This window comes from Mesoplodon densirostris, chromosome 4, assembly GCF_025265405.1.
Source record: "Mesoplodon densirostris isolate mMesDen1 chromosome 4, mMesDen1 primary haplotype, whole genome shotgun sequence".
Lineage (NCBI taxonomy): Eukaryota > Metazoa > Chordata > Mammalia > Artiodactyla > Ziphiidae > Mesoplodon > Mesoplodon densirostris.
Window position 1 is genome coordinate 98940123 of NC_082664.1, and position 15637 is coordinate 98955759.

Here is a 15637-nt window from a genome sequence, read left to right on the forward strand (position 1 = left end):
CTAGACCATGTTTTAGGATTTGGATTTTTATCCAAGAGTGAAAGGGGGCATGGGAGTGGCAATGTGAGGCTTCCTTAATCAGATGTTCTTGGGAAGATCACTCTAGTTGCAGCTGAAAGAACAGTTTGAAGGGGTCCTAGAGTTGATATGAACAGATTCATTCTGGAGTTTCACAGTAGTTAGGTGAGAGACATTTGGGTGATTTTAATTTATTCCATTAACTTATGCTCAACTATATTTTCTTTTTCCTTTTAGTGTTTGAGTTTTATTTTTTTAAATAGCAGGTTCTTATTAGTCATCAATTTTATACACATCAGTGTATACATGTCAATCCCAATCTCCCAATTCATCCCACCCCCACCCCCACCCCCCTGCCGCTTTCCCCACTTAGTGTCCATTTGTTTGTTCTCTACGTCTGTGTCTCAATTTCTGCCCTGCAAACCGGTTCATCTGTACCATTTTTCTAGGTTCCACATATATGCGTTAATATACGATATTTGTTTTTCTGACTTACTTCACTGTGTATGGCAGCCTCTAGGTCCATCCACGTCTCAATAATGACCCAATTTCGTTCCTTTTTATGGCTGAGCATTATTCCATTGTATATATGTACCACATCTTCTTTATCCATTCGTCTGTCGATGGGCATTTAGGTTGCTTCCATGACCTGGCTATTGTAAATAGTGCTGCAATGAACATTGGAGTGCATGTGTATTTTGGAATTATGGTTTTCTCTTGGTATATGCCCAGTAGTGGGATTGCTGGATCATATGGTAATTCTATTTTTACTTTTTTAAGGAACCTCCATACTGTTCTCCATAGTGGCTGTATCAATTTAAATTCCCACCAACAGTGCAAGAGGGTTCCCTTTTCTCCATACCCTCTCCAGCATTTGTTGTTTGTAGATTTCCTTATGATGCTCATTCTAACTGTTGTGAGGTGATACCTCATTGTAGTTTTTTTTTTTTTTTTGCGGTATGCGGGCCTCTCACTGTTGTGGCCTCTCCCGTTGCGGAGCACAGGCTCCGGATGCGCAGGCCCAGCGGCCATGGCTCATGGGCCCAGCCGCTCCGCGGCATATGGGATCCTCCCGGACCGGGGCACAAACCCGTATCCCCTGCATCGGCAGGCGGACTCTCAACCACTGCGCCACCAGGGAGGCCCCTCATTGTAGTTTTGATTTGCATTTCTCTTAATAATTAGTGATGTTGAGCAGCTTTTCATGTGCTTCTTGCCCATCTGTATGTCTTCTTTGGAGAAATGTCTATTTAGGTCTTCTGTCCATTTTTGGATTGGGTAGTTTGTTTTTTTAATATTGAGCTGCATGAGCTGTTTATATATTTTGGAGATTAATCCTTTGTCTATTGATTCCTTTGCAAATATTTTCTTCCATTCTGAGGGTTGTCTTTTCATCTTGCTTATGTTTTCCTTTGCTGTGCAAAAGCTTTTAAGTTTCATTAGGTCCCATTTGTTTATTTTTGTTTTTATTTCCATTACTCTAGGAGGTGGATCAGAAAAGATCTTGCTGTGATTTATGTCAAAGAGTGTTCTTCCTGTGTTTTCCTCTGAGAGCTTTATAGTGTCCGGTCTTACATTTAGGTCCCTAATCCATTTTGAATTTATTTTTGTGTATGGTGTTAGGGAGTGTTCTAATTTCATTCTTTTACATGTAGCTGTCCAGTTTTCCCAGCACCACTTATTGAAGAGACTGTCTTTTCTCCATTGTATATCCTTGCCTCCTTTGTCATAGATTAGTTGACCATAGGTGCGTGCGTTTACCTCTGGGCTTTCTATCTTGTTCCATTGATCTATGTTTCTGTTTTTGTGCCAGTACCATATTGTCTTGATTACTGTAGCTTTGTAGTACAGTCTGAAGTCAGGGAGTCTGATTCCTCCAGCTGCGTTTTTTTCCCTCAAGACTGCTTTGGATATTTGGGGTCTTTTGTGTCTCCATACAAATTTTAAGATCTTTTGTTCTAGTTCTCTAAAAATTGCCATCGGTAATTTGATAGGGATTGCATTGAATTTGTAGATTGCTTTCAGTAGTATAGTCATTTTCACAATATTGATTCTTCCAATCCAAGAACATGGTATATCTCTCCATCTGTTGGTATCATCTTTAATTTCTTTCATCATTGTCTAATAGTTTTCTGCATACAGGTCTTTTGTCTCCTAGTAGGTTTATTCCTAGGTCTTTTATTCTTTTTGTTGCAATGGTAAGTGGGAGTTTTCCCTTAATTTCTCTTTCAGATTTTTCATCATTAGTGTATAGGAAAACAAGAGATTTCTGTGCATTAATTTTATATCATGCAACTTTACCAAATTCATTGATTAGCTCTAGTAGTTTTCTGGTGGCATCTTTAGGATTCTCTATGTGTAGTTTCAGGTCATCTGCAAACGGTGACAGTTTTACTTCTTCTTTTCCAATTTGTATTCTTTTTATTTGTTTTTCTTCTACGATTGCCGTGGCTAGGACTTCCAAAACTACGTTGAATAATAGTGGTGAGAGTGGACATCCTTGTCTTGTTCCTGATCTTACAAGAAATGCTTTCAGTTTTTCACCATTGAGAATGATGTTTGCTGTGGGTTTGTCATATATGGTCTTTATTATGTTGAGGTAGGTTCCCTCCATGCCCACTTTCTGGAGAGTTTTTATCATAAATGGGTGTTGGATTTTGTCAAAAGCTTTTTCTGCATCTATTGAGATGATCGTATGGTTTTTATTCTTCAGTTTGTTAATCTGGTATATCACGTTGATTGATTTGCATATATTGAAGACTCCTTGCATCTCTGGGATAAATCCCACTTGATCATGGTGTGTGATCCTTTTAATGTGTTGTTGGATTCTGTTTGCTGGTATTTTGTTGAGGATTTTTGCATGTATATTCATCAGTGATATTGGTCTGTAATTTTGTTTTTTTGTAGTATCTTTGTCTGGTTTTGGTATCAGGGTGATGGTGGCCTCATATAATAAGTTTGGGAGCGTTCCTTCCTCTGCAATTTTGTGGCAGAGTTTGGGAAGGATGGGTGTTAGCTCTTCTCTAAATATTTGATAGAATTCACCTGTGAAGCCATCTGGTCCTGGACTTTTGTTGGAAGAGTTTTAATCACAGCTTCAATTTCATTACTTGTGATTGGTCTGTTCATATTTTCTGTTTCTTCCTGGTTCAGTCTTGAAAGGTTTTACCTTTCTAAGAATTTGTCCATTTCTTCCAGGTTGTCCATTTTATTGGCATAGAGTTGCTTATAGTAGTCTCTTAGGATGCTTTGTATTTCTGCAGTGTCTGTTGTAACTTCTCCTTTTTCATTTCTAATTTTATTGAATTGAGTCCTCTCCCTCTTTTTCTTGATGAGTCTGGCTAATTGTTTATCAACTCTTTTTTATCTTCTCAAAGAAACAGCTTTTAGTTTTACTGATGTTTGCTGTTGTTTTCTTTGTTTCTATTTCATTTATTTCTGCTCTGATCTTTATGATTTCTTTCCTTCTGCTAACTTTGGGTTTTGTTTGTTCTTCTTTCCCTAGTTCCTTTTGGTGTAAGGTTAGATTGCTTATTTGAGATTTTTCTTGTTTCTTGAGGTAGGCTTGTATAGCTATAAACTTCCCTCTTAGAACCACTTTTGATGTATCCCATAGGTTTTGGATCGTTGTGTTTTCATTGTCATTTGTCTCTACGTATTGTTTGTTTTCCTCTGATTTCTTCAGTGATCTCTTGGTTATTTAGTAACGTATTGTTTAGCCTCCATGTGTTTGTGTTTTTTACATTTTTCCCCCTGTAACTCATTTCTAATCTCACAGTGTTGTGGTCAGAAAAGATGCTTGATATGATTTCAATTTTCTTAAGTTTACTGAGGCTTGATTCGTGCTCCAAGATGTGATCTATCCTGGAGAATGTTCCATGTGCACTTGAGAAGAAAGTGTAGTCTGCTGTTTTTGGATGGAATGTCCTATAAATATCAATTAAATCTATCTGGCTATTGTGTCATTTAAAGCTTTTGTTTCCTTATTAATTTTCTGTTTGGATGATGTGTGCATTGGTGTAAGTGAGGTCTTAAAGTCCCCCACTATTATTGTGTTACTGTCAATTTCCTCTTTTATAGCTGTTAGCAGTTTCCTATGTATTGAGGTGTTCCTATGTTGGGTACATATATGTTTATAATTGTTATATCTTCTTCTTGGATTGATCCCTTGATCATTACGTAGTGTCCTTCCTTGTCTCTTGTAACATTCTTTATTTTAAAGTCTCTTTTACCTGATATGAGTATTGCTTTCTTTTGATTTCCATTTTCACGGACTATCTTTTCCATCCCCTCACTTTCAGTCTATATGTGTCCCTAGGTCTGAAGTGGGTCTCTTCTAGACACCACATATATGGGTCTTGTTTTTGTATCCATTCAGCAAGCCTGTGTCTTTTGGTTGGAGCATTTAATCCATTCACGTTTCAGGTAACTATAGATATGTATGTTCCTATGACCATTTTCTTAATTGTTTTGGGTTTGTTTTTGTAGGTCCTTTCTTCTCTTGTGTTTCCCACTTTGAAAAGTTCCTTTAGCATTTGTTGTAGAGCTGGTTTGGTGGTGCTGACTTCTCTTAGCTTTTGCTTGTCTGTAACGCTTTTGATTTCTTCATCGAATCTGAATGTGACCCTTGCTGGGTAGAGTAATCTTGGCTGTAGTGTCTTCCCTTTCATCACTTTAAGTATATCATGCCACTCCTTTCTGGCTTGTGGAGTTTCTGCTGAGAAATGAGCTGTTAATCTTATGGGAGTTCTTTGTCTGTTATTTGTTGTTTTTCCCTTGCTGCTTTCAATAATTTGTCTTTGTCTTTAATTTTGCCAATTTGATTACTATGTGTCTCAGCGTGTTTCTCCTTGGGTTTATCCTGTATGGGACTGTCTGTGCTGCCTGGACTTGGGTGGCTCTTTCCTTTCCAATGTTAGGGAAGTTTTCGACTCTAATCTCTTCAAATACTTTCTTGGGTCCTTTTTCTCTCTCTTCTCCTTCTGGGACCCCCTATAATGTGAATGTTGTTACGTTAACAGCCAGAGGTCTCTTAGGCTGTCTTCATTTCTTTTCATTCTTTTTTCTTTATTCTGTTTCACAGCATTGAATTCCACCATTCTGTCTTCCAGGTCACTTATCCGTTCTTCCACCTCAGTTATTCTGCTATTGATTCCTTCTACTGTAGTTTTCATTTCAGTTATTGTATCGTTCATGTCTGTTTGTTTGTTCTTTAATTCGTCCAGATCTTTGTTAAACATTTCTTGTATCTTCTCAGTCTTTGCGTCCATTCTTTTTCCAAGGTCCTGGATCATCTTCACTATCATGATTTTGAATTCTTTTTCTGGAAGTTTGTGTATCTCCACTTCATTTAGTTGTTTTTCTGGGGTTTTATCTTGTTCCTTCATCTGATACGTAGCCCTCTGCCTTTTCTTCTTGTCTGTCTTTCAGTGAATGTGGTTTTTGTTCCACAGACTGCCGGATTGTAGTTCTTCTTGCTTCTCTCCCATCTTTGGCTAATGTGACACTTACCATGTATTTTCTGCTGTATCATGTCACTGTTTGGATTCATGTTTGTTTATTATGTTATCATACTATTAGCTACCTTCTAGAGGGTTGAGATCTGGGAGTCCCCTTGAATCTTCCTCGCAACATCAATGAGTAACTGAGCCAGATTGATACTGTCCTCTAAACCAGTTATTCTCAAAGGTTAATATGCATATGAATTATCTGCTAGAATAAATGTACTGATTCAGCAGGCCAGCGATGGGGCTTGAGAGTCTGCATTTCTATTTGGCTCTCAGGAAATATGAAGGTGCAGGTGGGAGACCCATGCTTTGAGTAGCAAGACTCTAAACTTCCCTTTGACCCCTCTCTCTTCCTTCTTCCTCTACATCACTCTTGTGGCTGGGGACCCTGTTACCTCAGATCCTCCTAACTGACCTGCCTGAAGCCTGTTCTTCCCCACCACCAGTGTATCCCTTATAAAACTATTATCTACCAGAGCCCTACCTCCATGGTGAACTTGCCCAAACAAATGTGCCATGCAAATCGTAAATGCAGAGTTGCCCTAAGACCTGACCTGTGATCTAAGGACCTGGCTAGGTATTTTGCTTGGGACATCCCCATTCTTCCTTTTCCTGCTTCTGTGGTTCCCTTCTTCTCTGCTAACCTCCTCTGATGAACTCAATATGGCTACTCTGCTTTTCCCCAAAGTACTGATATTCATTTTCTCCCAACCCAAGCCAGGAGCTCTGCACTGTGGCTCACAGATTTTCCACACTGGCTTGGGCTGCCAGCAACACCTTCAACGTGCCCTTTCTTAAATCCACTGTTGCCCCGCTGTTTGGCCAAAACTGCCCGCCTTAGCCAGGCATGATGGTAACCACTTGCATGGATTGTCTCCCAGCAAGAGACAACTTTGTCTCCTTGGACATTTATTTCCAAGTGTTAGACAAGAAGGGGTCCCCTTCTCGGGGCCTTGGAAGAGGTCCTCCTTCCTGCAACAGCACTATGTCGTGTTACAAAAGAGCGTAGCTGAGGAAGCTGAAAGTTGATTAGAGGAAATCATGGTTGGGAAGGAGAAATGATGTAGTCTATCGGTGAAAACTAGCCTTGCCTTCTTTATGACTGCCCTGCAGTTGTTTGGTCTCACAGAGCTGGGGGTCATCCCAGACATGGGTTTGCATCAGTGAGTTTCAGGCCACACTGCTTTGCAGGATTCCCTCGTGGGTTATGGGAAGCAGTAAGGTTTCAAGTGCCTACTTTCTGTTTTAGTTTATTTTTATTCATTCCTTTGTTATTATTATTATTATTTTTACTGTCAGCTCTATTGCTCAATAGTAAATAATGTATTGCAAAGAGGATTGTCCGTTATCAACTGGGCAGAGACCAGGGCAAAGAAAGTACCGAGAGAGATTCTGGAGAACAGTGGATGTGTGGAGGAAGCAAAGATGGGAAGTGAGATTCCTGGGTTTGGGGCCCCAGTTCTGCTCACATGTCTATATAATCTTGGAAGGGTGATCTAGCCTCTTTGGCCTGTTCCCCCAGTTCTCAGAAGGGTGCTGGGGACATATCACTGTTTAACAGGCCTTAAGCATAAGTTAGTAGGGCTGTGCGGAATACTTCTCTTCTTTAATTTAAAAAAGGACACATTCTCCCTCCCACAGTGTTCTCAGTGCCATGAAGTTTTCCTCTGCCCTGTAAGTGGGTCTTTGTGTGACCTTCCCAGGCTCAGGGAGTAGACTGAAGGGTCACTAAGACCTGAGCCAAATGCATTTTCATTCTGTATGCTTCCCCTCACTGCAAAGGCTGTCAAATTCCTTCATGGAAGAAAACAATGAATTTGGAAGGAAAATGCAATGTAACCATTTTTTACCCTAAGGAATCAGCTTTGCTTTCCAATGTGTGAATGTTTTCTAGTGTGTTCCCAGGGCCGTGAGTGTTTCAAGAAGTTTGCAGTGCACTGCTGTACTCACTCAACCTCCAAGTCTCACCCCCTCCCAACCCATTCTCCAGAGTCCCCAGGGTTTCCAGGTATAAATCAAGGGACTGCAAGAGCTCTGGCTGGAAGGAGCACAGCGTGAGGAAGTTGGTGGAAGGTGGGAGGCAAGAGTGGGAGGGGAAGAGACTTTCAGCAGAGAAAGGGACTCTTGAGACCCATTTGCAAGACAGACACTTCACTCAGCGTGATTTCTACATTTGTGCCCCTTTAATGGTCAGCAGTAGAATCAATGGAGTGCCTGCTACCTGGTTAATATTGGGGCAGTTAGGTGGCAGCAATGAGCCGGCCAGCTATGGGATCCATGGGCTGACGAAAAGACCATTGAACATTGACTTTTCCACTTTTCTTTCTCTTTCCCCAGGGCAGCCACTGAAGTTCTGGCAGCATTGCTGACATCCAGTAAGTGCCTCTTTTGAAACGTGGTTATTTCTTTGCCCTCTGAGTTGAGTGAAAGATGCTCTTCTGTCTCCATGGCTCATTTTCAACCTGGACGGCAGTAGAACCATTCCTGGATCTTTGGGGTGAGATGGAGGATATTACGGCAGTTCTAACTCGGGGCTGCAAAGAGAGAGTTAATCTCTGTCCCTGTGGAGGTGCCATTCATAATGCTGCCAAGACAACTGACTCTAACTGGAGTATGTTGTCTACTGCAGACCCGAGGAACTCTCCAGCTCCTTCTAATTGGACCAGCAGCTTTTAAGGACTGTTGGAATAAACTGCAGGTTCCAGTGGGATTGTCCTATGGAAGAAAGGTTTATGACAGTGGGTGGGAAGCATGATTCTTGCCTTTGATTCACAACTCAGCTAGTGACTATATTCTTGGGCAGATGGGGTGTTGGAATCGCTTGGAGAGTGTAGATGCTGATAACCAATTTATATTAAAAAATTGGCTCTTTCCTCAGTTACTTGAGTGATTGCAAAAGAATAGCTCTGGGAGTCTGAATAATTTGAGAATTGTTTTTGTTTGTTTGCCTTGTAGCTCTGGTCTAATTACATTGAGAGTCAATTTCATGTGTGCAATATAGTAGAAGGCACCATGCACTTGGGAGTGAAGAAGTTTCAGCTTAATGTTTTAATTTTTTTCCCCTCCTTACCTCTTCATCTATTTTAATTTGGCATCTTGGAAACCAGCTGCTTCAAATGTGATATTTGTTTCTCTATAGGGAGCCCGAGGCATGTGGGTAATAGGTGAACTTCAAGAAAACTTACAAATAAATAAATGAAAATCAAAACACCTTCTCCCCCAACCATGTATCTCTGTCAACTCTAAGTGCAGAGAAAGAGTCACATCACATAGTGCTTCCCTTTGTAGACTGAAAAAATAATTGAAGCTTGAATTCATTCGGTTTGTTGGAACTTGATACAGTACACAAGTCTATCCACAGCTGCCTGACCTGCAGGGAGAGTGAAGGTGGTTAGAGCAGGTTGGGGAATGAAGAGTGAGGGGTTAGGAAGCCCTCGAGATAGGCGGGGGGGGAGAAAGTGTTACCTGCGGGTTATGGGGAGAGAACGCTTCATTCTCCATACTGAACTTGACTCAGGTTTGGCATCTGGGTTTTCATTATTTACCTGCTCACTCTGTCTGCTCACCTGATTATAACACCAGGTGTTCGAGGAAGCAAGGTGAGGAAGTTCTTGGATTGCAGGAAGTAAAGATGCTGAGAACGGCTGGGTAAGCCAGCCGGCGAGTGCTGTGCCTTAGGAAAGTAGCTTTGTCCTGGATCCTCCCTGCCCAGCTTTGGCAGTAGAGGCCTGATGTTTCATGGGGACAGAGCCCTGCTAGTGTTATCAAATGCAGGGGGTGGGGGTCCCACTGCTTGCTGCTTACAAAATCAATTACATACTCGCAAATGTTGGTAGAAAGGAAAGATGCCTTTAATCAGAATGCTGGCAATATGGGGAGATGGTAGACTCAGCCTCCCCCCAAAACCACTTCTGAAGATTCGTCCATGATACTTTTAAAGGGAAGGAGGGAAGTAATCTCAGTTAGTCATTGAGATAGGGGGTCAGAATCATCACCATCCCTCACTGTGTGCAGGCTTGTAGACTTCTGGTGATCTTCCTCTAAGAGGTTACCTTGTTCATGCAGTTTGGTCACACAGTCCGTTCGGGAGATTACTGACGGGGAAGCTAGGGAAGAGATCTGGTCATCTGTTAATTACTTATTCTTCATTTCTACTTCTTTGATCTGTGGAAAGAACCGATGAGTTAGGCAAGGTATTGTGTGATTAAAAGATTTGAAAGGTGTACTTGGGCCAGAGATTGTAGAGAATTGGGGTGTCTGATTTAAAATTAGTTAAATGGTGTAAACGAACTTAGTTACAAAAGTGATATAGAGTCACAGATGTAGAAGACAAGCTTATGGTTACCAGCAGCGAAAGGGTTGGGGAGGGATAAATTGGGAGATTGGGACTGACATATACAAACTACTATATATAAAATAGATAACTAATAAGGACATACTGTATAGCACAGGGAACTCAGTAATCTGTAATGACCTATATGGGAAAAGAATCTAAAAAAGTGTGGATATATGTAGATGTATAACTGATTCACTTTGCTGTACACCTGAAACTAACAACATTGTAAATCAACTGTATTCCAATAAAAATACAAAAAAAAAAAAAGTTAGTTACAAGCTAGCTTTGCTAAAGTGAGGAGAAAGTGGCTTCCTGCTGAGAGCAGTTTCCTGCAAAGAGCTGTTTACACTAGCTGAGAAAAGCTGACTTATTTTTCTACCCATACACACACCCCCCCTGAAGCTCAGAGTTGAGTGTCCTGATACACCATGTGTAAAAATCTGAATGTAGTCACATGACAGTTATTAACTATTTCTGTGTAAAACATGATGCATGGGCCCAGGAGAAACCAATAGCCAGTGCAAATACCATCTGATTCAGGCTTAGAGCCTGAAGTGGGTTTCCAACGTGCTAGTTGTGCTTAGCAAATGGAGTAGTACACTGCACTAGGGGCTCAGTTTTAGAGTTTCTAACTTCTACTCTCCCTCCAGAGCTCAGCTCAGACCTCATTCCCTCTGAAAACACTTTCCCTGGCTCCCAAGACCAGGCTGGATGCCCCTCCTCTATGCTCCCATAGGCTCTCCCAACACAACATTGATTATGCTGCATTGAATTTGCTGTTGCCCATCTCTCCCAGCAGATTGCAAACTTTTGAGGGCAAGGGTCATCTTTGCTGATTGTTGTATTACTTGCATGAGCACAATAAAAAGCCTAAAATAAATATTTGTGTACTAAATGTTTAAGTGAATGAATGAGTTATAATATCTACATGTATAAAAAAAGGCAATACCACCCCCTACTACCCTGTACTACTGAATCCAACGACCCATGCATAGAACCAATGATATTAGTTGTAATCTCTGTTTAACTATACAAATGGACTGTCAGGGAAATGATAGCCTGCCATCCTCCACATATAAACCAAGTTTTATTGTTGCATTAGAAGGATGTATAGGCTTATTTGCTAATTCTGCTGAGCTGTCCACATAGACTTTTGTCTGAGTCTCAGGTTCATCCTAACACGAGAGAGCTGGATGAGAACTTCCCTTATGGTCTTTCTACCACTAAATACTCAGCCTTCATGTCTATCAGGGTTTCTCAACCTGAACACCCTTGCATTTTGAACTGGATAATTCTTAGTTGTTGAGGCCTGTCCTGTGCATTTTAGAATGTTTAGCAGCATCCCTGGCCTTTTCTCACCAGGTGACATTGCCAGTTATAATGACTAAGATTTGTCTCTAGACACTAATAATTGTGCCCTGGGATGTGAAAATTGCCTCCTTCTGAGAATCACTGTTGCATATTTGATCACACATTAGCTGAAGCTCATTCAGGGTTTCAGATGATCCCTCCCAAATACTTTTATTGGTATTTCATAGAAATGCTCTTCTTGCATAATTGATCTTAAATTCCCCAGCACTGGTGTCATTCCTGTGGGTTCACATGAAGTAAGAATACGATGGCAGAAAGTCTTTATGAACATGCCGAAGTTACTTGGGAGGGAGGAGGTTCTAGAGATCTAGAGGATCTTAGAACAAGGACAGCAGAAATTTCCATTGCAGGGCTTCCCTGGTGGCGCAGTGGTTGAGAGTCCGCCTGCCAATGCAGGGGACACGGGTTCGTGCCTCGGTCCGGGAAGATCCCACATGCCGCGGAGCGGCTGGGCCTGTGAGCCATGGCCGCTAAGCCTGCGCGTCCAGAGCCTGTGCTCCTCAACAGGAGAGGCCTGCGAACCGCAAAAAAAAAAGAAAAAAGAAAAAAAAAGAAAGTTCCATTGCAAGTGCCAACTCCCATGTGTGGGTAGGATTCTGAGATCATATTTGAGCTCAGCAGGCAAGAGGGCTGTTTTTTCTTTTTTAAGTTTATTTTTTATTGAAGTATAGTTGATGTACAGTATTATACAAATCACAGGTATACAATATAGTGATTCACAATTTTTAAAGGTTATACTCCATTTATAGTTATTATGAAATATTGGCTATATTCCCTGTGTTGTACAATATATCTTTGTAGATTATTTTATACCTAAAAGTTTGTACCTCTTAATCTCATACCCCTATACTGCCCCTCCCCACTTCCCTCTCCCTACTGGTAACCACTAATTTGTTCTCTATATCTGTGAGTCTGCTTCTTTGTTTTTATATTCACTAGTTTGTTATACATATTTTTTAGATTCCACATATAAGTGATAGGATACAGTACTTGTCTTTCTCTGTCTGACTTATTCATTTAGCATGATGCCCTCCAAGTCCATACAAGTTGCTGCAAATGGCAAATTTTCATTCTTTTTTATGGCTGCATAGTATTCCATTGTATATGTGTATACCACATCTTCTTTATCCATTCATCTGTTGATGGACACTTAGGTTGCTTCCATATCTTGGCAATCATAAATAATGCTGCTATGAACATTGGGATGCATGTATCTTTTTGAATTAGTGTTTTGTTTTCTTTTTGGATATACACCAGGAGTGGAATGGCTGGGTCATATGGTAGTTGTATTTTTAGCTTTTTGAGAAACCTCCATAGTGTTTTCCACAGTGGCTGCACCAGTTCCCACAAACAATGTAGGAAGGTTCAAGAGTGCTGTGTTTAAATAGCAAAGTCTTCCATGGATTTGGGGAGGAGCAGTTGCCATCTTTGTTCTACCAGCCTAACCAAAGTATTGTGTGGCATGTAAGGTCTGGGTATGGATGGTACCACTGCACTTAGGCTGGGGTTGCTGTGGGGGGGATGAGTGTCGTGGAATTCTCTAGTTGCTTCAAATGCCTTCATGCATAAGTAAGACTTGACATTGAATGTCTGTCAATTTACATCCCAGATGAGTTTGTGTCCACTGAACCTAAATGCAGGAAGTCAGTTTCTGTCTAAAATTCAAACCCTCACCATCTGGCACTGATATCTGGGAATATTTATGTGAACCTTTATCTCCTGAAAGCAAACTCTTTTTAGCTGGTGATGATTTTGGCCTTGATACTTATCAGTATAAAAGTGGGCCATTTTAGTATATCTCTATAATTGCATTACAAAAGGAGAACATTCCCCAGTTAAAATAGAGCCAGAAGGACATAGCTACTACCTTGGGGGCAGTAAACATGGGTGGGCTTGTGAATCTTAGGTCAACAAGGCCCTATGACATAGTGGGTGGTGGGAGGCAACCCTCACCAGTAACGGGGAGAGCAGGGCTGAGGGATCTGGGAGCCTTGGAGCTGCCCACCATAACAGAAAGAAAGGGAAAGAGCACCAGGTTGCATAAGAACAATTTTGTTATTTTGTCTCAGCCCTTTCTTCCATCAAGTAGCTATTGCATGAGAAGCCAATGTAGGAAAGGTAGATGGCGGACAGAGAGAAACGAACCAAAAGACAGCTCTCATCTCTTTCCTTTTCCGAGGAACAACATGCAAAATAAAGCCTTGGAAGTCCTAGGCCTCTTTTCCAATTATTTCCGAAATTTAGGATCCTAAAAATTAAAGTCATTGCTCATTCAAGGGTCCTTTTTGTATGTATGTGGGCTAGAACGGTCTAATCCAGATTCCATACTTTTATTGTATCAGTTCCCCCTCTCTACCTACGCATGTGCAAACACTAAATTTTCCTGTATTGAAAGCTTTGCCCTTTTATGCTTTACCCTGCACAAAAACATTTAGCTTTTTATTACCAAAACTTAATAAGGCTTTGAGTAATAAATAATGCTTCCATTGCAGGCAGTTTTTTCTCTAATTAATAAAAATAAGACATGGTCCTTTGCCCCTGTCCCTTTTTTAAAAAAAATTAATTTCTTTATTGAAGTATAGTTGATTTACAATGTGTTAATTTCTGGTGTACAGCAAAGTGACTCAGTTATACACATATATACATTCTTTTATTTATTCCTTTCCATTATCGTTTATCCCAGGATATTGAATATAGTTCCCTGTGTAATTCAGTAGGACCTTACTGTTTATCCATCCTATATGTAATAATCTGCATCTACTAACCCCAAACTCCCAGTCCATCCCTCCCCCAATGCCCCCTCCTCCTTGGTAACCACAAGTCTGTTCTCTATATCTGTGAGCCTGTTTTTGTTTCATATTTCATTTTATTTTATTTTTAAACCAAGTTATGTCTAGTTTATTTATTTTTAAAATTTTTATTGGACTCTCGTTGATTTACAATGTTGTGTTAGTTTCTGCCGTACAGCAAAGTGAATCAGTTACATGTACACATATATCCATTCTCTTTTAGAGTCTTTTCCCATATAGGTCATTACAGAGTATCGAGTCGAGTTCCCTGTGCTATACAACATTTGTGTCATATTTTAGGTTCCACATATAAGTGATCTCATATGGTATCTGTCTTTCTCTTTCTGACTCATTTCACTTAGTATGATAATCTCTAGGTCCATCCATGTGCCCTTGTCCCTTTTTCTATCTGCATCCACTCTGCCTTTCTGTCTTTTATCTGTGTCTCTACCTGGACTTCTGTGTCTCTTTTTCCTTTTTTTCCCCTCATCTTCTTCTCCTTTCTCATTGGCCTCTCCACCTCTCCCTTTTTCTTTCTGCTCCCTAACACCCTTTTGTGAGCATTAGGTATAAATGCAGTTTGGAGAAGTGGTGGGCTGGCAGTGGTGCTTGGAATGAGCGTGCACCGTGGGATTCTGCCTGATGTGTACTGGCTCCAGGGATGAATCTTCACATAATGCCTTGGTAGTAACCTTGCTGCCCAGCTTTAAAGGTCACATTCTCGCAACAAGGAAAGACCTGAAGCACTTTCTGGTTCAGGCCCTACATCTTAGTAAGAGGATGATGGGTCTACTTCAGACCACTCTCCAACTTCAGCATTAGCATTCAGAGGAGTCTGGGAGTTTGCATAAGTTGGGGCAATGGGGAGGGTGCAGGGAATGGGAAAGTGAGTTAGTAAAGGGAGGGAGACAGAGAAGAAAGAAGGGAGGGAGAGATGCAAGGGAGCTCGTGGGAAGTTTGGCAGGAAGAGGAGGTTCTCTGGTGTCTTCCTCGGTGAGCTCTGCCCGGCTGGCTCACGGGGTCAGCGCAGCCTGTTGCTGGCGGGGGTATAGGAAGGAGGGGACTTCTGGCGCCTAGAGTCCTGATCATGGCCAGACACCTCAAGCTCTCAACGGTCCTCTACTATGGCCTGGCAAGCAGCAGTGTAGGGACTGGAGGACTTGGTGGCCAGATAGTTGCTCTACAGCAAAATGTCAGAGAAGGGGCCATGTTTGAAAAGCCCCAACTGAGGCTTTTGTAGGAATTCTAGGAGCTCTGAGGAGTTCTGAGAATGGCATCAGTGTTTTAGGATGGTTGGCAGTGTGATTCCTTTGAACTTCTGACCTACACCAGTAGCCGTAGGGTGGCACAGACTTCACAGGGCTCACATGTACAATCTGTGTTCCCACGGGGCCTGGAATCTGTCCTCCTGGCTTCCCAGGCTGCCTGGACAAGCCTGGTGCCCCAGGGTTCTGCCCACGGAGTGTTTCCCCTTCAGTTTCCAGAGGAGGGCCATGGAGTCAGACCATCAGAGCTGGAAAAGACCTTCGAGGTTGTTTAGTGCAGTGGTGTTCAAACATTTTTTTCTTTGAGTAGAGAACTCAGAGCCCTGTCTGTCCGTTTCCCAATGATTCTCC

General features: G+C 41.5%; 1 protein-coding gene across 1 annotated transcript in view; it reads left to right on the forward strand.

Annotated features, from left to right (window-relative positions):
- LOC132488550 (A-kinase anchor protein 13-like) overlaps positions 1 to 15637 on the forward strand; it is a 180899-nt gene that overhangs the window by 33980 nt on the left and 131282 nt on the right. Inside the window, exon 2 of the mRNA XM_060096846.1 lies at positions 7863 to 7900. The gene's annotated coding sequence lies outside the window, so the exon portion shown is untranslated. The remainder of the gene's footprint in view (positions 1 to 7862; positions 7901 to 15637) is intronic.